This window comes from Lissotriton helveticus, chromosome 8 (assembly GCF_964261635.1).
Source record: "Lissotriton helveticus chromosome 8, aLisHel1.1, whole genome shotgun sequence".
Taxonomy (NCBI): Eukaryota; Metazoa; Chordata; class Amphibia; order Caudata; family Salamandridae; genus Lissotriton; species Lissotriton helveticus.
Window position 1 is genome coordinate 1,469,581,963 of NC_136069.1, and position 22,198 is coordinate 1,469,604,160.

At 48.3% G+C, this 22,198-nt stretch overlaps 1 protein-coding gene across 2 annotated transcripts in view; it reads right to left on the reverse strand.

Moving 5' to 3' along the window:
• The window catches only part of PAXBP1 (PAX3 and PAX7 binding protein 1), a 275,887-nt gene that overhangs the window by 27,910 nt on the left and 225,779 nt on the right, over positions 1-22,198 (reverse strand). The window lies entirely within an intron of this gene.

The following is a 22,198-nucleotide window of genomic DNA, read 5'->3' on the forward strand; positions in this document are numbered from 1 at the left end:
CATTTGCTAAAAACAGACAGACTAAACATTTTCAAAGTCTCTTTTTCTTTGAAGGTTGCAAGCTACTACTGCCAAGGGCCAACAGACTAGCACTTGACATAAAAAAAGAAGTTACTTACTTTAGGTAACACTCTTTCTGGAAGATACTTTATCTAAACGAAGAATCTTCACCTTCTGAATATTTCCCAGGAATCAAACTGGGTTGGGATTTTTTTTTAGCACAACCCCATTGATACCGTCCTGCTCCAGAAATTAATTGTGGAGGCCATATAGGTGCTACTCCTCCGCACAGACGTCAGTTACTTTTGAGGCTGTACTCACCCAAAGAGACAGAGCTCCAATAGTAAATTGACTTTGACCAGTGTGCAAATTCCTAGACTTTGTATCTTATTAATGTTTAAAGTCCAATTCATAGAACAGGGAGGGATAGGCGGCGATCTATGCATAGATATAAATTCAGCAGCCCACATGCCTCGAACACAGCGTTACCGAAGGAAAGTATTTATTTGAATTTGAATTTAAAAGCATTTGTACAGCGCTCGTTTACCAGGCGGTTTCATGGCGCTAGTGGCGGACAGTGGGTGGCAGAAACAGGAGAGATCTAGGTCAGGTAGGCTTGCGTGAAGAGGAAGGTTTTAAGGTTCTTCCGAAACTGGAGGTAGGAAGGAGAAGTGCGCAGAGCAGCAGGGAGGGATTTCCAAAAGGTGGGGGCCAGGACAGCAAAACTTGATCCGCCCGCTTTCTGTTTTTAAAAACGAGGAATGGCAAGGAGGACCGAATGGGTGGAAAGGAGTTCTCTGCCGGGATGATAAGGCTTAATGGCAGAACAGATGAATTCGGGAGCGGTGCCCGATCTGGCCTGATAAGTGAGGCAGCCAAGCTTGAAGAGGGCGCGCTCTTTTATTGGGAGCCAGTGCAGTGTTTTGAGCAGTGGGGTAGCCCGATGGTATTTGGGCAGGCCGTAGATCAGGCGAGCCGCCTGGTTCTGCACCAATTACAGGCGGTGGATCGCGTAGGCAGGGGCCCCATTATAGACTATGTTGCCATAGTCTATACGGGACAATACCATGGCCAGCACGATGACTTTTAAAGCAGAGGTGGAAAAAAACCGGGAAACTTTCCTAATTATTCTAAGGGAAAAGAAACAAGAGGAAACCACGGAACTAACTTGTGAATGGACAGTGAGTTGAGAGTTGAGGTAAATCCCCAGGGTTTTTACTTTAGGCACGGGAGTGGGGGGGACACCAAGGGAAGGGGGCCAGAAGGAAGGGGACCATGGACTGCAACCACCTCCGGTCAGAACCAGCTCGGTCTTGTCCGGGTTAAGCTTGAGGTGGTTGCAGTTCATCCAGTCATGGATGAACGTCATTACTGTCTGGACGTTCAAAGCAGAAGAAGATGAGTGGGATAGATTGAAGATTAGCTGGAGGTCATCCGCGTAGTTAAACACGGTGACCTCCAGCTGCTGTAACATAAAAAAGAGGGGGAAGATGTAGAGGTTAAACAAAAGGGGGGTAAGCGATGAGCCTTGGGGGACCCCGCACTCTACCTTGCGGGAGGCCGCAGTGTAGCCAGCCAGACGGACCGCTTGACTTCTCCCCGCAAGAAAAGACTCAAGCCATGAAAAGACCAGGCCTTCTATGCCTGCCGCCCTGACACGATGGAGGAGGATGGAATGGTCCACCGTGTCAAAAGCGGCAGACAGGTCTAGGAGTATCAAGGCTTGCGGAAGGTTGGTGTCAATGCCTTCACGCAATTTGTCCATTACTGAAATGACCACTTTCTCTGTAGAGTGCATGGGGCGAAAGCCAGCTTGACAGGGGGAGAGACAATGATTTGTCTCAATATGCGTGGTTAAGGTAGTGGTGATATGGGTTTCGAGGACTTTTGCAAGGTAGGGCAGGAGTGAGATAGGACGGTAACTGGCAGGGGCCGATGAATCGGCGTCCGTTTTTTTTAGGATTGGTATGACAATCGCCGATTTATGTGAACTGGAAACAGAACCGTGTGTGAGTGAGTCATTAAGGAGGGTGAGGGGAGGTGAAGGGCAAGCTGAATACATTTCTTTGAGGATACGAGCAGGAGCAAAATCCAGGGGGGAACCGGATTTGACCCGGTGAAGAAGAGGGAGGAGAGTGTCGTTAGTTAACAGTGGGAAAGTAGTTAGCTTGACGGAAGTGATGGGTGGGGACGGAATGACAAAGGTGGGGGGGGGGGGGGGCAGGGGGATATTGAGTTTGATTTTGATCACTTTTTCTATGAAGAACTCATTGAGCGAGTCACAGAGGGGCTGAGAGGGGGGGATGGTGGCCGTGGCTTTGCTGGATGATGCAAGTTCGTGAACGGTGAAAAAATTTCCTTTGATTGAGACTCTGCTGTCATTATCCTGTTGGTGTAATATTCCGTTTTTGCTTCAAGAATGCCTTTTTTGTAGATTTGTAGAGTAGACAAATAGGTTGCCTTTTGTGCGGGATTGTAGGTGCTTCTCCAAGCCCGCTCGGCCCTTCTTGCGGCTAGTTTCATTACCTTAAGGTCCGATGTGAACCAGCGGTTTGCTGCGTGGGCCCGTTTAACTGTGAGACGCCTTAAGGGGGCGAATTCGTCGCCCGCCGTGGTGAGCCAGTGATTAATAGCAGCCAACTGAGAGGTAGCTGGGAGGCCCGATAAGTCAGGGTAGGTTTTGGCCAGGGCTGAGCAGAGAGAAGGCATGTCTGTTTTGCCCCATTTCCGGACCCAGATGTTTTTAGGGAGCGGAGGTTTGACCGTGGGCGCCAGGGCAAGGGAAAATGTGATGATAGAGTGGTCCGACCACGAACAGGGGGATATAATGGGGGGTGTAGACGGAACGTTCAATGACCAAATTTGGTCAAGTGTGTGACCATGAATATGGGTGGGGCTAAAGATCAGTGGCCGAAAATTTAAACTATTCATAAGACTGGTAAACTCCTTGGATTGGGGACTTTCGGCAGGGTCATTAGGCAAGTAAACTGTTCTTCTGATAGACTTACAAATGTAGATTCGTCACCTCTAGAACAGATAGTAAAGCAGTACCTATTTGGAGATGGATCTGTGAATGGACTCAAAACAAAAAATCCTGTAGGACCGAGCAGGCAAAATGTCCATCTCAGCGGGCCTGGGTATCTAGACATTAGTGCTTTGTAAACGTATTGAGTGACACTCATAGTTTTTTTAAAGCTTTCAGAGTTTTATACAGCACAAACTTTACCCGAAGGTATCAGAGCGCTTTAAATGAGCACCAGATGCGTGACAGATGGACACATTCACTTTTGTTGGGCATGGGGAGATTACGTGATTTGCCCAGAATCACAGGATGTTGAGTGTCCTATGCAGAGACTTAAACCCAGGTCCCCAGCTTCGAGGTCGACCGCTCTAGCCGTAAGGTCACATCCTCTACCCATGCCTTTTATCGCTCCAACAATTCCCAAAAATAGCTGATCGTCCAGCTGGTGTTCTCTGGTACGACTGATGTAAAGGTTAGCGCCCTTTTGGGGTGGAGGCGAAGGAGTCTCTCCACCACCTCCTTCGAGGAGTATGACACAGCATAAAATGCATGCAGGTAGATGGTTTGACTAACATGGAACGGAGTCAGAATTTTTTGCAAGAAGGATGGTCAAGTCCAGAGAACCAGTTTGTCTGGAAAGGTGGTGGTGGTGGTGTACGGTGGATTGATGCGGAGCACCTGCAGTTCACTCCCTCTCTGCGCTGATGTAATGGCAACGGTGAAGCAGGGTAGGGAGAGGGAGAGCATTACATTTGTGATGGTCAAATTTAAGGTCCCAATGTGGCATGGCAAAAAAAGATGGTAGAAACAAGTGTTTTGGACCTTTGAAAAAACGCATTACAATCAGTGATATAAATAATGAGAGCTGGTCTGGCAACTGTAAAAAAGCTGGAAGGGATTCTTAAACTGTGCTTAAAGCCTTGCCTGGCGTTAGACAATACAAACGGAACAGCAGATAACTTGGCCTGGAGGGGGTCAAGCTTGCGGGTGCTACCTCAAAACACATGTCTCAACAGGTGTAAAAAGAAGAAAAAAAATTGTCAAGGAATGCCTGGTTACCCAGATGACATCTATTACCTACAGAGAAAGGGTAAAGGTGGTCAGCTCAATCTCCAAGCATGAAGGAGGAGATTGCATAGATCCAAGTGCAGAATCCTGCTGTGATAACAGGCAGCCTGATCGGAGAAAGGATGCTCAAGCCCTTGTTGCTCCTGAAGTAGGACTGGACCTGGTGTTCTGTTATATTATGTTAAAAACTGGACCTGTAGAGCGCACAGCTACTCTGCAGAGTATCCCGGTGCTGAGACAAAAAGATACAGAGGCCAGAGGGGGAAACGCGATCCCGGGGTGGGTGGCCATTATACTACTTGTTGGAACAACCAGGTTTTCAATTGTTTTCTAAAAGCCAGTATGTTTGTGGACTGCCTAGGCGGGAGAGGCATCTTGTTGCAGAATCTAGCCACTTGCACTTGGAACAAGCGACCGCCACGACGGGCTCTGAGACACTTTGGAGTGACCGTAAGGCGTTGGTGTGCTGACCTAAGGGATCTATCAGGTACGTAGTATGAGACTCTTCTGTGGATGTAATGCGCCCCCATGCCATGCAGAGCTTGAAAGCCAGGACCAGAGCTTTGAAGAGTATTCTGCATCGGACAGGCATCCAATGCAGATTCTTCAGGTGGTGGGAGATCCGCTCTCTAGGACCGAGACTCAGAACTGCCCTGGCTGCCGCATTCTGCACGACTTGTAGTCTATTCAGTAAAAACTCCGGAAGGCCCAGGTAGAGGACGTTGGCATAGTCCAATCTGGAGGTGATAAGGGCCTGAACGACCGGCTTTCTGTGTGAGGTCGGTAATAGGAATAGAAACCTACGGAGCATTTTCAAGAGACCGAAGCAAGTGCCTGCTACCGACTGTACTTGTAAACTTGGAGATTTATAGAGCGCAGTTGTTGCCCGAAGGCGTCCAAGCGCTAGGATAATCGTGACCTACAGAGAACAGGGGGGAGGGGAGAAGACAACGGTTTAGTAGGCAAATGTGAAAAGGTGGGTACTTCAGGTGACATAGATGGGGCGTCGTCCATTTTCACTCCCAGGCATTCTCTTCCTACTCTAAGTCAGAGACCTTACAGAACACCACCTCCTCAATGCTTTCATCCTGAGCCTGATTCTTCCTCCTTAGTGCCAAACAGGCCTTCTGGCCTGAAGAAGTTAGGGGTCTCATGGGAGGCTTGGCATACCCAACACCACTCTCTTCTCGCAGCATAATACCGGGGCAGGCATCACAGGAAGCCTTGTGTTTCAGCGTCAGACTGGCTGCACATGTCGTGTTGGTCCAACAAAGGTTGCTAGGTTCTGGGGTAGAATGTTGTTGGGGCTTTGTAAGTTGGGGGAAACCGTGGAGCGGAGGAGTTCCTGTGTGCCCCTCCTGTGGAGCTCCTTTCTTACGTATAAATGTATTTTGCAAAATACCTACTATTTACTGTAGTTCTTGCTACTGTATTGTTGGTGACGACTGAAGCTGCCCAGGGTACCCTGCCGCTTACCCCGTCTGCGTAGCCTGGCATCGCTGCATCTTATTGCTGAGGCCGTTTTTGTTGATGCTCTTTCTGTAAATCTTCATAAGAGGACTCCGCTAGCAGCAGCGGTGCGTCCATTGGGGCGTGGGGGCGTAGCCCCACCAAGCCACATGGACGCACGCACGCTATTGGCAAAATAAAAGCAATTTGCCTGCTTAGCCGTCCGCTAAGCAAGCAAAATACAATTGCATCATGCCGCTGAAGCCAGGGGGTGGGGCGGGGGTGGGGCGGGGGCGGGCCGGTATCCTAAGTCTCGAGCTGGTGTAGCCATTGAGTGACACAGGGCTGTAACCAGCTCGAGCATGCGCAGCGCACTGTACCAGCGGGTCCCAGGGGTGCTGCTCAGGCCGCCAGGGCCGGGAGGATTCAGGGCGATTCAGGGCGAATACAGACTGTGCCCCCCTAGCCAATCCTGGGGCTGCATGCAACGCCAGGATTGGCTAGGGGGCACAGTCTGTATGCGTGTCATCATCACCAGACAGGCGACAGGCGAGGCGATCCGGAGAGCGCACGTTGTAACTGCCAAGGAGACTCCGAGAATATCCGAGTCTCTCAGTAGCGAGTCAGCAGGTGAGTGGCTTTTTGCGAATATTGCCTTCACAGTGATTAACCAGGCACATTAGATCACGTGCTAGTCTCCCTACACACCAAGGCTGCTGTGCGAAGGAAGACTGAGGTCGCCTCGGACTGGCAGCCTGAACAGGCTGATCTGCCCAGGTCCCATCGGTCATCATAGAGCATGAAGGCCAGCGCAAACCGGAGCCACTGAAATCCCGAGCTGTGAAAATGAGTGAGTCTTGGGATTTGGAATGTTTTTGGTGTTTTTGGTGGATACAATCACTTGTTCCCTTCCTCCCCCCGTTCCCAGGTGTCGCAGTGACTCGGAGCCCCTGAGATTGAGAGACTAGGGCAGTGCTTAATTTGTGCCGGTGCTTAGCACCGGCACTTAATTATTAGGGCCGGGTCTACATGCATCTGCTGCACAGGTCACATATTGCATGATGATAGATGTATATTTTATCATTTCCCCTGTACTCCCTCCCGACCGAGTGAGTTACTGTTGCGGCTGTGACTCTTCTTAGTCACTGTGACTTAGCCTGCCCAGGCTGAGCTGCGAGCCCAAGTCAGGGGAGATTCAAATTAATAATTATGTTGTTGATCATGATGACAGCGGCTGGCCCTTTCACTTTCAGTCAGTGTTTTTTATTAAAGAGGAGTTTGTTTGTGGGGCAGCTCTCTGCCCTCCAAGGACTGATAATGTGCTGCTCCAGAGAGGGGCGCTGCGAGGCATTCCATAGGGTGTGACAGACTATGCTGTGCTCCAGAGAGGGAGCTCTGCTCTCGAGTGTGGGGCGGCACTCCAAGGGGGTGAGAGTACTCCAGGGTGGGGGGCTTACTTTTCGCCGAGGGTGACACTGTTTCAAGATGCGCCAGGCGTGACAAGATCAGTAGTACTGGACGAGGTATTCAGTGAGTAACATCGACACCGCGTCTGCGTGATGACAGTACACAGGCTGTGCCTATAGATTCGTAGAAAAACCAGGCAACTGTTGAACATGCTCAGTTCTACCACAAAGCTACGCACAAGGCCACATTTGCACAACTGGAGTGGAGATTACACAGCACACAGATATGGTCGGTAAAACCGGCCAAACCAGCGCTTGGTTAAGCAGAAATACATTTATTATATAGGCACCTTAGTGATGACAGCCCCCCATTTTGGTAAAGCGCCTTGTTTTGTGGTTTTAACTTCTGCTTTCGCTTTGTGTCCTGTGTCCAAGATACACAGTCAAGCAAAATTGCTACACTCTTCAGGAATCGTGATTCCACTGCTTTTTCCACGTTTGAATTGCCAATTGTTGCTGCATATTTCACAATTTACTGCATAAACTGCAGGTTTAAATAAAAAACGCTTCTAGTTCAAACAGGCCAAAGCCGGTAAAACCACTAAGCCGCCTGTTCGGACGTTTAAAAATATGTCCTCACTTAGTCACTCGCCCAAATGCTTGGTGGGCTCAGGGCTGGCTTGGCGGCATGCCATCCTATACCAGCCCTCCTGACTGGCCATATTCCCAGCACTGCATATTCCAGATTGATCCATCAGGCTTACTGGCAGTGGCTCAGGCTGGGCAGGCTTTAAAGTTGAAACCCTTTGCACATATGATGCACACACCGGCAGTCCAGCACCTTTGTTCTAAAGGCACTTATTGCAAAAAAGGTTTGCAAGCATGCGACTGAGCATGGATGGAATATCTATGATAATGCAACACACACACAGTACTGGTGCCAGTGGAGGAAATGGGTGGAGCTGAAGAAAAGTAGGTGTGGCCTCCAACAAACATTTGAGCACCTGCACTTCATATTTTACAAATTAAGCACTGGACTAGGGGGAGAATGGGAGAGGGAGGTAAGTGCCTTTGTCAAGCTTAATCAGAGCACTCGTCAGTCACAGCCATGCTGCCCCCTCCTCCGGACCTGTCCTCTCAATCACAGCCAGACTGCTGCCCACAGAACGGAATAGCAGTGGCGGTTGTCCTCGAGTTGTGATGGAAAATGGCTATTGTCCCCTGTTTACCATACTGAACTAATCTGATCCTAGAAGGTCCAGTCCCTGCTTCTCTTGTAAGTAGGGTGAGCACAGAATTTAGCTTGAGTACAATACAGATGATTAAGTAGTTGTTGGTCTAGCCTGAACTGAAAAGGCCTCCAACTTACAGCAAAAACAGACTACGAGGCCCTTGAAGCAGTACAGAGGATGCCCTGAAGGCAAACAAACCCAAATCAGGGGAGATTAACTGCAAAATCTCTGGGAGGTCACTGAAATAGCTCGCTATTTTTTTAACTGTTCGGTTCTTAAAGGGAACACAACTTTTGAAAACATTAATGCACAGGTTGTGGTGGTTAAACGTACGTAACAGCTCTGAACATCTGATGCCCTGAGCCACTTCAAAAACAACACTCTGCGGGTGCAAGAATGCATTCCTTGTAGCGTGCACTTACGTAGCTCCTCTCGCATCAATATTTATTTTGAAAACAATTATTTTCACTACTTTAGTTTGTGACCATTTTAAAGTATTCTCTCAGTGATTGTTCTACTCTAACAAAGCTTTTTCCATTTTTACGTTCCTTTCCAGGCTGCATAAGGTGAACAGCATTTGTGTGGGTCTCATGTATATAAGCGCTAGTGCAGAAAGAGGAGGGAAATATATTTGCGGCTATTTAGTGCTCAGCTGGGTGTTTTCAGGCGCTATTGCCCCGGCCGCAGCAGAGGTACCACCGAGTGGAAAATATAAACGTGCGCAAAAAAGGCGTAAACACCCAGTGACAGTGTCCTGGGGTGACCTAGAAAATAAACCAAGCCCGTGCTGGTTTAAGGCTGACCCAATGACAGACAGAGCAAATGCCTCGAGTGTGCCTGGCCGTGTCCGCTAGGGTTTTTCTGCAATTTAATAAATTGTTTGATTTTAAAAAAAAAAGGCATTATATTACAGATCACTGTTTCCTTTTGCAATCTAGAACTGTTGTCCAGCAGGTTGAGTAGAGTGAACCAGGACCACAACTCCGTGGATGGATTGTATTGTTAAATGAATGTCCAGGATCATGAAATTCAGGATGACTTCGAACTGGGTTTGGATTTGGGCCATGGCTAGCGACATGAGTTACTAATCTTAGGCTGCCTGCCCACTAAGCGGCTGCTTCTAAACCAATCTCTGAATCTGTATGGTTCTGAGAGCAACATTCAGGTCTGAGTTTCATTTCTCTGTAAAGCAGTATTGAGAGAGAACATGAGATGCACAGGGCAGGTGGTAGGTCTATGGTGGTTTACAGTGCAGCTACTTTCGACATTTTATGAGGAAGTGAGTCGCAAAAATTGGGCTTTGTTCCCTAGGGTGTCGGTGGTGAGAAGACTGTATTCGGCCTCGCATCAAGACTTTGATTTGGGAAACTGTTCAAGCAGGGCCTGATTTCAGCAACAAATCACCGCAGGTTGATGCCACAAACCGTGCTCTTTAATAGTACATCCTGAGCAGAAAGGTCCACCCTAGAAGTAGACGTGGAGAGAAAAAATAGGTTCAGTAGTGGAAAGCTGTGTAGAGAAAGCAAAGAAGAAATGGGCATGCGGTGAGTAGGGCAATAGATGAGCAAAGGCGAGGCCTTATGGAAGAAAGAATGAGAGGGAGCGAAGAAAGGGAAGAGAAGGCCTGGCGACTGAGGCTGAGCGATGGAAAGTGGGGTCCTACAAAAGGAATCTTGTAGAGAGAAATGGAATGTTGTAGGAACATAACTATACCATGATGGCAAAGACACTGGGGTAGATTAAAAACATGAAGGGGTAACATGGGTCATTTATATACATTTTAAATTAAGTTTAAGCGTGCTCATAAATTACACTTTTGACAAATGACAAACACTTCCATTTAATTCTTGCAGAGGACGCACTGCATGAGATGTACTCACAATTGCTTACTTCTCCATCCCGTTCCTCGTTCCATTCCTTACTCTATGAGTACAGTCCATCCCCTCAGGCCAGGCACTATTTTCCAAGCTCCCTAAGTCTTGATATTGATAACAAAGTTTTGCCACAGTTCCGGAATACACCACACCCCTCCCAGACCTCATAAAGGACGGACTCCTCCAATCCACATCCTGTTTTGTTTGTGTACATCTGTCCATGGAACCCTGGGCTTTGACTGGTTCGGGGCCCTTATGGTTATTTTTCATGTAAGGCAGCTTTCGGTGCATTTGGTGATGGTTTAGGCTCACCACAGCTCCTTCCCTGCTTGAGGGTCTGTTTAATCTTATGGTGTTTTAATGTTCTCTTCTGTAGCCAATAGTTTTAATATAGGTTTCCGTAAGTCAATGCTCATTTGCACTGGTCTTGCTCGGAGTCAGTACAGCTCAAATGGCATTGAGCGGGGCCTACTGGGAGTCTGATGGTCCATTTCTGGCTGCATTTGGGCAGAGGCTTAATGCGCTGGACGTCTCTGGCAAAGTTCAAGTGACACTGCGAGCTCTGAAGGTTAGAGGTCACTTGCAACTTTCAGACAAGGTCTCTGCATCACTAGTTTGCTTCACACCTATAGGCAAGACCACCAGAATTATGCGATTCTGTTGCCGCAGCGTTTTCCGCATAATTGGGGATTAGTAAGGTTAAATATTTGCCTTAACACCGTTACCATGTGTAAAACTGTTAAAGTTATGAAGTAATACTATCACAGAGTGTGGCACATTACACTGCACAATTTGACTTTTCTTGATGCATAATCCAGCCAACCCTGCCACATACTTTGGTCCTTCCCTGCCGCATAATTCCAGTGGCCTTGTCTCTAGGTGTTGCAGTATTACTTAGATTTAAGACATGCAAAACTATCCAGTAGTAGTCTGTGGCCATGCCCTCTCTGCCCCTCCAACCAACACATCTCCAAAACAGCGATGGTCTGTGGTCTAAAGCATTTATGTCATAGCTCTCTGTTGGACTCCATGATCACATGTTCCAATCCTAGCTTGCCCACTTAGCCTTTCATTTTTCTAAGGTCGATAAAATAAATACAGTTGAGTTGGATAACAATAGCATCCGCTTTTCTGCGTTAAGATAGCCATCGGTGAAAGTATGTTTTACCTAAGCATGCGCTATACACCTTGTTTTATTGATGGGTACATCACAACTTTAGGTACACATGTATGCATGTCATTCAGGAACACTAAGCTTCCTGGCTTATAGGAAGAGTAACGCTGCCTTTGTTGCAGGACCTCACAGCTCCATCAAGTTTCTTGCCCATGTTTATGAAGCGACGTGTTTCAGAGTGTTGAAGTTATGCACTCTGTTGGGAGTAAAGATATTTAGTGTTACTTCAGTTCACTCTTATCTGCATCATCACTCTACTGCCTAGAAAATCCTGCTTGTTCGGCGTCAGAGCGGTCTGAACTTCCCCAGGCAGAAGAGGTTAGCCAGCTCCCTTGAAGTATGCCCCATGCGCGTTTTTGCTCCATGCACAGGCCTCCTTTGTTATCTACAGCTACACACGGGAAGCTGCTTTCCAAGAATTGCCTGGCACGCACAAGTGGAGGGCAGAGCATTTCCTTAGCAGGGCAGAAATGTAGAACATGTTTTTCTTCATTGATACTTCCAATTCAGAATAAGATACCAATCACTGTAGAAGCCTTCTATCTATCTCTGCAGAGAATGTAATGAGTTTGTTATTTTAGCCGAGAACTAGGGCAATTGTGCAGTTCTACAACATATGTCGCTTATGTTCTGCACTGTCCTGTCATTCTGCTGTTGTGTAAACATTGTTGTTCAATACAAATTTGTCAAATGATCCATGCATTTTTCATAATGTTAAAAGATGCATGCACGGCATACTCGCTTGTTTAGAGTCTCAGTCTCCTTTTCCTTTAATATCTCTTTAAAATTTTAAGTGAGACATCTTGGTACCATTGCTTATATATCAATTTATTTGTTTTGTTATGTTAGGTCATGTTATGTTATTTTATGCTTTGCTATTATAACAGAGATTTGTTTAGCGGGGCATGGCTTTTAGTGTGGCCCACAGTGACTGGTGGTTTGGGTACCCTCACTGTGTAGGGGTACTACCATGTCAACTTGCAGTTTCTGTTTCTTCAGGGCCCTTTTACAGCGTGATGTTGACTGTCGCTCTTGGGTTTCCTGTTGGCGCATGGGTGAATTTGGTTGTTGAATACTATGCTTGTTTTCTCTGAAGATGATCCTAGTAATAGCTTAGGTTCCAGGTGGTGGGCACCGGTGCAAATTTTGGGCGACTGGGACTTATTTTTCATTATCAGACGTTGACCCAGAGCAAGAGAGGGAAAAGCAAAGAATGGAGAAAGCACGAATAAGAGAAAGACAGAATTCAGTGACATAGGTAGAAAGCAGAGATGAGAAAGAACCTGCAAGCATGGGATTAAAAGAAAGTAATGAATGTGGAAGAAAGAGGAACAAGGTAGAAAGAATCAAGACTAGCAGCCTTTTCATTTGGCAACCCTGGTGTTTGACAGTAAAGCAGTGGGCTCCCAAGTAATCCATTGCCCCCCTGCACTAACTATTTTACAATTAAGCGCTGGTCCTAGAATTGATAGAATTTAGAGAATGAACGGTGTTAGTAGGCTGAGCAGATCTGATGTGCACCTTTATGCATGCTAGGAAGGTTGGCCTGTGGGTGGTGGCGCCTATAAATAAATTCAAAGGCTTATGTCCATACTTTTCTGAAAATCCTGGTACATCTTTGTTGGTCTAGCTGATGAAAGCCTTAAATTTCTAATGTTTAAAGCTGGCGTAACAGTATAGTTCAAATAGAGAAAAGTTGAATATAAGTACATGCTGAATGTCGTTCCATCAGCATGTTAAGGGCACTGCAACAATATGGCAATAAAAATTCCACCCGTATCAAGTGTGCAGAAAGAGCATGACAGCAATATTATGACCTGCATCAGAAATACAGAGGCATTGAGTGCATGACTTGTAACATTTTAGAATTCATCATGTGTGATGTTTCAGAGGATTTTCTATGCCTTTAGAGAGGCAAGCTGCCGCGCATAACTATTAGAAGATATCCATGAGCTGAATAATGGTGTTTAAATTACCAACAATGTCCATGAAGTCTTCCTACACACTCCTTTCACATTTCCAATTTATATTTAAAATGCATTACCTTAATCAGTCCAGTTTGTGCCTTAGGCAAGACATCATGGCTCACATTAGAGGCTTTTACAAGTGTGAGTGTATGAAGCTCTGTGGTTATACTGAATAAGCAGCTACCTATGTTATGCCATCTATTAATGTAATAACTGCACTTTCACAATTGCTTTATTAACCTCCCTGCTTTGTCAAATTTGCTTGAACAGGCACGATTTTTCTTGTTTTTTTTCAAAATTTTCTTGGGGGGGGTTATCCCCCCAAACACCCCTATTGGGGTTCGGGCTCGCTCGCTGCGCTCGCTCGCTACGGTGCTAGATGGAAATCACTTTACGCCCCACCACTTTCAATTGTCACCCACCGCCCCTGTCCGCTAGTACTGCGGCTGGCGGAGCGGTCGGCTCAACATGTGCAAAGAGCGGGCCCTCATGACTGCTAAAGTCTGAGTACTGCGGCTGGCAGAGCGGTCAGCTCAATGGTTGCAGGCCTTCATTACTCCGCGGTACTTGAGCAGAAATTAACATCTAGAGCGCTCTGTGTAATATTTCAAGTACGCCTTCTTGTGATTACAGTGCTTATGGTGCAACACCATTTTAATTTGGCATAACGGGATACACTACTGTGTTTCCCAGCAAGTGTTTTCCTGCTTAGCTGCACCATATCAGTGCTGTGACATCCACCAAGCACATTGTTTTCCTGCTACTCCACAAGTTTGGGTTTTCAGTGGAGCGGCACTTTCCTGTTTTGCAACACCATATCAGTGCTGTCAACCACCAAGAACATTTACAGATCTAGCAAGTATTTTGTGTGGAACACTAAAGCCATTCTATCATGATCTGCATGCGTAGCGGAGGCGATTTTATTCTGCCATGCTGATCTGTTTGTATTCGACTGTTATCTGCGTATGGATTTCTACAAGTCTACATCATTGATATACTGGTGCATTGTTATATTGTTTGACCTGGGAGGCATTTACAACTCTTTGTCTTTGCTGAAACATGTAATTACAGTATGTCATGTACTCAACGAGTCAGTGCAACAGCATCTTGGGTCAGTACGCGCCAATGACTGTAATTTACATTACATAGGTCTTTGTTTTTTATTATCAACCAGTAAGGGGCAAACCAGCCACGGTGTAAGAAAGTGCCTCTTTTGACAGGGTTATCCCTCCACTTTTTGCCTGGGAAATGATGTGGTTTTGATTGTAGTGCATAGGGTCCCTGCCAACGAGGTCCCCTGTGCCAGTGCTTCTTTCCTAAAACTGTTCCACAAATGGCCCTTCATGCCCCCTGCAAGTCGCCAGTAAATGGTGCCTGGGTACCTAGGTCATTGGGACCTCTCACCTAGGCCAAGCAGACTGTCACTGCAGCAGGCATGCCCTGGTACAGACAAAAATGACAAAGTCGACATGGCACACTCCCTGTGTGCCATGCCAACCAGCACTGCCTATAGTTTAAGTACATCATCCATCTAGCCGACCGTACAATATCTAAGCACCTGCCCTATATCTCAGGTGTGGGCATATCTACATGAGCAGATATGCCCCCAAAATATTCTGGTCTATTTCCTAATATTGTAAGTTCCAGGGAAACCATAGAGAGCACACCACTCTCAAACTCACACTGATGCCAGTGTGGGATTTATTCCAACATGTACTCAGAGGGCACCTCCCCTGGTATGGCTTTAGACAGCCTGCCACCACCAGACATGTTTCTGGGCCCCTGGGTTGAGAACCCCCACTGTCTGGGACCAGACAAAGCACATCCTGGGTGGAGGTGTCACGCCTCCCCAGGATGGGCACAGTGCTCTAGAGGGAAGCTTCAAAGGCCTGCTTCGTCTGCAATGCACCCCCAGCCTCCCCTGCTAGCAGCAGATGGCAGCCCCCACTTTGGCCAGGAAAACCAGCAGGAAAAACTAGTAAGAATAGGAGGTCTCTGCCAATTCCAACCCTAAGGTGTAGGAAGTGAGGTGAAGCACGTCTTTCAGTCCCTGCCATCTTGAAGATGGTGGGACTCCTCCAATCAGGGCTAGGACTATGCCCCTCCCACAGGAGGGTGGCATAATTGAGGGTGTAGACACCCCAGGTAAGGTGCCCATTGCCACTACCTGCCACTCCCCTCAAACAAAACCTAAATCTAGTATTTAGGTGCCTCCCCCAGACCCTGAAGCGAGTTCCTACCAACTAAAGAAGAAGAACGAAGAAGACGCTGTGCAGCGAAGCCTGACAGCCCTACTGGCCTGTCTCCAGCTTCAAAGACCCTGCAAGAAGACCACGCCTGTCCTGCAGCCAGCCACTTCCAGAGACAGGAGGAAAACTTCCTGAACTTTGACAAAGAACAGAACTCCCAAGGACAGTGGTTTGGTCCACAGGACTACAACAATAACCCAGGTGACAGCAGGAATCGCGAGTCCGGCCCACTCTGCACCCGATGCCTACGGCCCGTGTCGAGGTGGCCCACTAACCGAGACCAGGTTCCCCAGCGATCCTGACCTCAAATCCAGCGTTGGCTCACTTCTCCTAGACTCCACAACGCCTCCTGCTGCCTGAATCCAGTGTCTCTCCCTGATTGCGACTGGCTTCGGGAAGAAGACTTGGATGTCTAAAGGCACCCCTGCACCCAAAGCCCCTTGGCCTTGGTGAGCTGAACAGACAGTGCCCCTACGACCCCCTACATCTCTACTTAACTCTGCTATCACTGGTCTACTTCCTTCAACCTCCGGTGAGACGCCTGCAGCCTGTTTGCATAAAGAAAGTTCTCCATTGAAAACCATTGGGCACCCAACTGTGAATTAACACTCTGCCGCCCCAGTGCTGCTGCTGGTTATTATTTGATCCTGCTTTGTGCCCCCCGTGCTTGCTCTAATCCCCAAAGCTTGGCCCGGCAACTGATTTACCTACCTGTGGCTTTGAGCACCCCAGTCTACATTGAAACGCATTGGGGCAAACTCTGCACCAGACCGCCCCTGTGCCGCTTGTTCGGCAGTTTTGATACTCACCTGACCCTTTCTAAACTTTGGTCCAGAAGACTGGACCTGTAAGTTGGGTACTTACCTGTGTAACAAGATTATTGGTTTCCTCCATAGGAAAACATTGAACTCTGAAAATTGAACTAAAAGGATCGACTTTTGAAATTGAACAAGTTACTTACCTTCGGTAACGCTTTTTCTGGTGGATACAGTATCTGCCTGTGGATTCCTCACCTTGTGAATATCCCCCTGCGTCAGCAACATTCGGAAAATTCTTTTGCAGCACGCAGGCGTGGACGACGTCATAGGAGCACGGCATCGCGCGCGACTCCAACTGACGTCACTGACTCCTTATTAGGCCTACGTCAGGGGGATGACATGAATTCCGCCCTTTTTTCCGTGCCTTCGAAGCACCCGGACGGACCAATGACAATAGATATATACATATACAATGTACATAGTACAAAATATTCAAGATAACAGTGTGAAGGTAAAGCATGAAAACACAATATATAAAAACAAATATATATATATACATTTAACATCACCATAATCTTAGGTATATAAGAGTGGACAACGGGGAGGCGGGTGGGCATGTGAGGAATCCACAGGCAGATACTGTATCCACCAGAAAAAGCGTTACCGAAGGTACGTAACTTGTTCTTCTGATGCATCTGCCAGGGGATTCCTCACCTTGTGAATAGATTCCCACAGCCGAGGCAATTGCAACTAAGAAAACCGTCTTAAAAGACAACAACCTCAAGGGACAACTATGTAAAGGTTCGAAAGAGGAACCCATTAGAAAAGTAAACACCAGATTCAAGTCCCATTGAGGCACAATAAAAGGACTAGGAGGAAATTTATTTGAAAGGCCCTCAGAAATCTTAAACAACTGGAGATTTAAATAACGACGGCTGGTCCGGCAGACAAAGAAATGCCGATAAGGCCGAAAGATAACCTTTGACTGTAGCCACAGCAAACCCTTGCTGACCTAGAAAAAGAGGAAACTGCAGTATATCGGATAAACGAGCCTTCAAAGGGTCAATAGATTTCTCCCCACACCAAGTAACAAATTAAGACCATCTGTAAGAATAAATTGACTTGGTGGAGTCACGTCTGGCCGATAGAATGACATCCACCACATCATGTGGGAGAGAAAAGAAATTCAGGTTGCCCCGTACAATCTCCAGGCATGAAGGTGTAAGGTCTGGAGGTGGGGGTGTAGAACCTGCCCCTCCATCTGAGAGAGGAGATCTGCCCTGAGGGAGACGGAGCGGCGGGCACGAGGAGAGGTGGAGAAGATCTGTGTACCACACCCTTCTTGACCAATCCGGGGCGATCAATATGACTTGGGCCAGGTCTTGACGCATCTTCCTCAGAACCCGAGGAATCAAGGGTATGGTAGAAAATGCGTAAAGGAGATGTGAGTCCCAACTCAACTGAAACGCATCCCCCAACGCTCCCTGCATCAGATACTGGAGACTGCAGAATGATGGGCAGTGAGTGTTCGAGAGTGGCGAACAGGTCCACCTGAGGAGTTCCCTATGTCCGAAAGACATGACGAACTACCTCTGGATGGAGCCTGCACTCGTGATTGGCGGAGAACTGCCGACAGACTGTCCGCAAACACATTGAGCACCCCGGCCAGATGATTTGCCATCAGATAAATCTGATGGTCCTAAACCCAGGAACAGAGACACAGAGCCTCTCTGCAGAGACACTGCGACCCTACTCCTCCCTTCTTGTTGACATACCACATCGCGGTGGTGTTGTCCGTCAGGACTTGAACCGACCGACCACGAAGGGAAGGGAGGAAGGCCTTGAGCGTCCGACGTATCGCCCGTAATTCTAGAAGGTTGATGTGAAGCAACCTTTCCTCTGGAGACAAAAGACCCTCGATCTCCAGATCCCCAGATGAGCACCCCACCCTAGAGTGGATGCATCCGTTATTACCGTGGCCACCGATGGAGGCAGATGAAAAGGCTTTCCTTGAGACAGGTTGCCCTTCACGCTCCAAGACAAATCCGCTGCAGTTTCTCTGGAGATCCTCACAGACTCCCTGAGATCTCCGTTGTGCTGATACCACTGCCTGCGGAGGCACCACTGGAGTGCCCTCATGTGCCAGCGTGCATGGTTGACCAACAGAATGCAGGAAGCCATCATACCGAGCAGGCGAAGGACATTCAGGACTGAAATGACTGCTCCATTGTAAAATAAGGGAATCATCCCCTGTATGTCGCGAATCCTTTGAGGTGGAGGGAATGCTCGACATACAGATGTGTCCAGTACTGCCCCTTTAAACAGGTTGCGCTGGGAGGGCACCAGATGAGATTTGGGCACATTTATCAAAAAACCCAACCTGTACAACAACGGAGTTGTCACTTGCAGATGATGGAGCACCTTCTCTGGAGATTGCGCCCTGATCAGCCAATCGTCCAGGTAAGGAAACACTGGTATCCCTGACCTTCTGAGATGTGCTGCCACCACAGCCATCACCTTGGTGAAGACTCGAGGCACAGTAGTAAGACCAAACGGAAGGACCGCAAACTGGTAATGTTGCGATCCCACCGTAAAACGGAGATACTTCCTGTGTGACTGCAGGATAGGGATGTGAAAATATGCATCCTGCAAGTCTATTAAAACCATCCAGTCTTCTTCCATAAGCGCCTGCAGAACATGCGCCAGGGTAAGCATCTTGAACTTCTCGTGTTTTAGGTAAAGGTTCAAGATCCTGAGATCCAGGATTGGACGAAGCCTGCAATCCTTCTTGGGAATCAGGAAATACCGGGAGTAGCATCCCTGACCCCTCTCCTGCTCTGGAACCACCTCTATCTCACCTTTTCTCAACAGTGCCAGGACTTCCTCCTGCAGAAGCAACAGGTGGTCCTCCGTGCAAAAACCTTGGCAAGGAGGGTAATTTGGGGGAAATTCCCAAAAGGGAAGAGCATACCCATTCTCCACGAGATTGAAAACCCAAAGATCTGATGTAACCGATTCCCAATCCCGTAGAAAATAGGTAAGCCGACCCATTACAGGACCCGCATGATCCGCATGATCCGGAATGGCGGATCTAGGGCTGCTTTGCTGCTGTGGGATGGGGGTGGGTAGCAGAGGAGGAGGAGGAGGCCGGACGTCCACGGGGACGAGCTCTTTGTCTGCCTCTGTAGGACCTATACAAAGGATTTTGCTGCTGGTGTGTCTGCCTATAGGGTCGAAAAGATGATCTTCCAAATCCCCTATATCTTTTAGTCACAGAGCCTCTGGATTGCAAACCCAAAGATGTTGCTGTTGCCCTGCTGTCCTTAAACCGTTCTAATGCAGCATCAGCCTACTTCCCAAAAAGGCCTGAGCCATCAAAGGGCAAATCCATTAATGCAGCTAGAACATCAGCCGAGAACTCGGAGGTCTTTAGCCAAGCCGCTCTTCTAGTGGCAATCGAAGATCCCATTACTTTTGCTACCGAGTCTGCCGTGTCCATACCACTTTGAATGACCTGCCGAGCAGCAGCTTGCAGTCTGGTCCGGCTTCTTTGATTCCTTGTCTCCAGGCACTTGTGGAAAAGAGCCTACAGATCTCTTAGAGCAGGCAGCTTGCACCACCAAACTCTCCAGTAAGGGATGAGAGGACAAAAAGTCAGGGTCACCAGGAGCCACTCTAACGCCTAGCCACGGCCTTAGACACTGAAGGAGCCTTTAGAGGCCTACTCCATACTTCCAGTATTGGATCCGTTAGGGCGTCAGTAAAGGGAAGAATGGGTTCAACCACTGATGATGGTGAATGAAGTACTTCAGTCAGTATATTTGACTTGTATTGAGCTGTAGCCAAAGTCAAATTCAACAAGTCTGCTGCCTTCTTAATCACAACATAAGGCGCCACATCTTTAGAATGAGCACCTAACACTGAGGCCAAATCCCACACAGGGAACAGCTCTAACCCACTTGCCTCTCGCACGTCATCAAAATAATCCTCAGGATCAAGAAGCTCACCTTCCTCGAATTCAGCTTTCCTATAACTCTGCTCATCCAAAAGGCGCTGGGCTTCACGCCTCGACCTCTCCTTTTGAATCGACTTCGTCGTATCCGGTATCTACTCCTAAGGCTCCGGAGCCGGCGTCAAACGCGGAGCCGGGGCCGGCGTCGAGGCAGATCTCGAGGTCCATCTGACGTCGGTGAAGCCGCATACGGAGTCGATGACTTCGGCGGCGCCGAGAGTTGCCAAGGAGGAGTCGGCGTCGGCATAAAAGGAAGAAAAGGCGCCGGAGCATAGGCTTGAGGCACACCCAAATTATAAGCCAATGGACCCATGGGACCAGCCGGTGCTCCAGAGGGGTACATGGCTCTCGCATAAACACCATACATGGCGTTTAAAAAATGCGAGGGGTCTTGTCCAGGACCTGGAAAGGGAGGATACGAACCCACCAGATGCTCCTGAGGAGGCTGCACCGGAGTCGACACCTCTTGTTCCTCTTTGTCCTCGGATTGACCAATCTGAGTCGTCGAGCCCTGAGGATCAGGAACCTCTTCTTCCTCACGCACCGGAAATTACGATGGAACTGGAGACGGATTCAACTCCGAAGCCGGTAAATGTTCCGGAGATTCAAAAGGCAAGGCCTCACCTTCAAGATCCTGATCCCGTGAGGGAGACACCATGCCCCTTCGATGCCTTCTTCCAGATGGCTTAGCTTTTGAGTCTGAATCTTTCCCTGAATGATGCCTGGAACTATGTCTCCTCTTCTTATGTTTCTTCTTCGAAGACCTGGAAACACGGCCCAACGTTGACTTCGAAGCCGACCTCGAACGAGACCTCGACTTCGATCTTGACTTCGAGCACCTCGACTTCGACCTTGAACTCTTCCTGGCCTCCCTACCTTTCAATTTGGCAACAAGCAGTTTGGCCTCACGTTCTCGATGAGCCTTTCGGGTTCATCTTTAAACAGGATCGACAACTCTGGACGTCGTGATCCGAACTCAGGCACCACTATGCGGATCCGTGATGGACATCATCTTCCCACATGCATCACAGGGCTTAAAACCTGTGTTCTTCGACGACATCTCTAGAAAATACAGCTACACCAAAAAAGATACAGTAGAAATCCAACAGTAACAAAGTTACCACGAATCGCAACAGAAGATTCCCGAAACTGTTAGCGCCGACGACGCGGAAAAAAGGGATCTGATGTCATCACGCCGACATAGGCCTAATAAGGAGTCCGTGACGTCAGTCGGAGTCGCGCGCTATGCAGTCGTCCACGCCTGTAGAAAGTCCTGGAGGATGGAACGGCCAAAGAAGCCATCCCTCCGGACTTGGCTGTCCAGGCAGTAGTGTCGTGTGAACGTGTGCAGCGAGGCCCACGTAGCTGCCTGACAGATGTCCTGCAAGGGGACTCCCCGGCCCAGGGCAGTAGTAGCCGCCATGGCCCGAGTGGAATGGGCCCTCAGCCCAGCAGGAGGCTCCTTCTTCGCCATGGAGTAACAGGCATTGATACACAAGACGACCCACCGAGAGATTGTCCTCTTGTGCACCACCGTCCCTTCTTAGCGCCCACGTAACCATCAAAGAGTTGGTCATCCACCCGGAACTGGCGTGTGCGATCTAGATAGATCGAAATCCCGCACTTTTTGGGTCCAGACGGTGGAGCCGCTCTTCCTCTTTTGAGGTATGCGGTGGCAGAAAGAAGGTGGGCAAGGTGATAGACTGCCCGATATGGCAGGCCGTGACAACCTTGGGCAGGAAAGAGGGTCTAGTCAGCAACACAACCTTGTCCGGATGGACATAAAGTAAAGGGGGTTTGGATGAAAGAGCCTGGAGCTCACTCACTCTCCTGGCAGAGGTGATGGTAACCAGGAAAGCAGTCTTCAAAGTAAGAAGGCGGAGAGGACAGTTGTGAAGTGGCTCAAAGGGAGCGCACATCAGAAAGGTAAGGACAAGGTTCAAGTCCCACTGAGGCATCACAAACGGAACTGGAGGGAACATGTGTG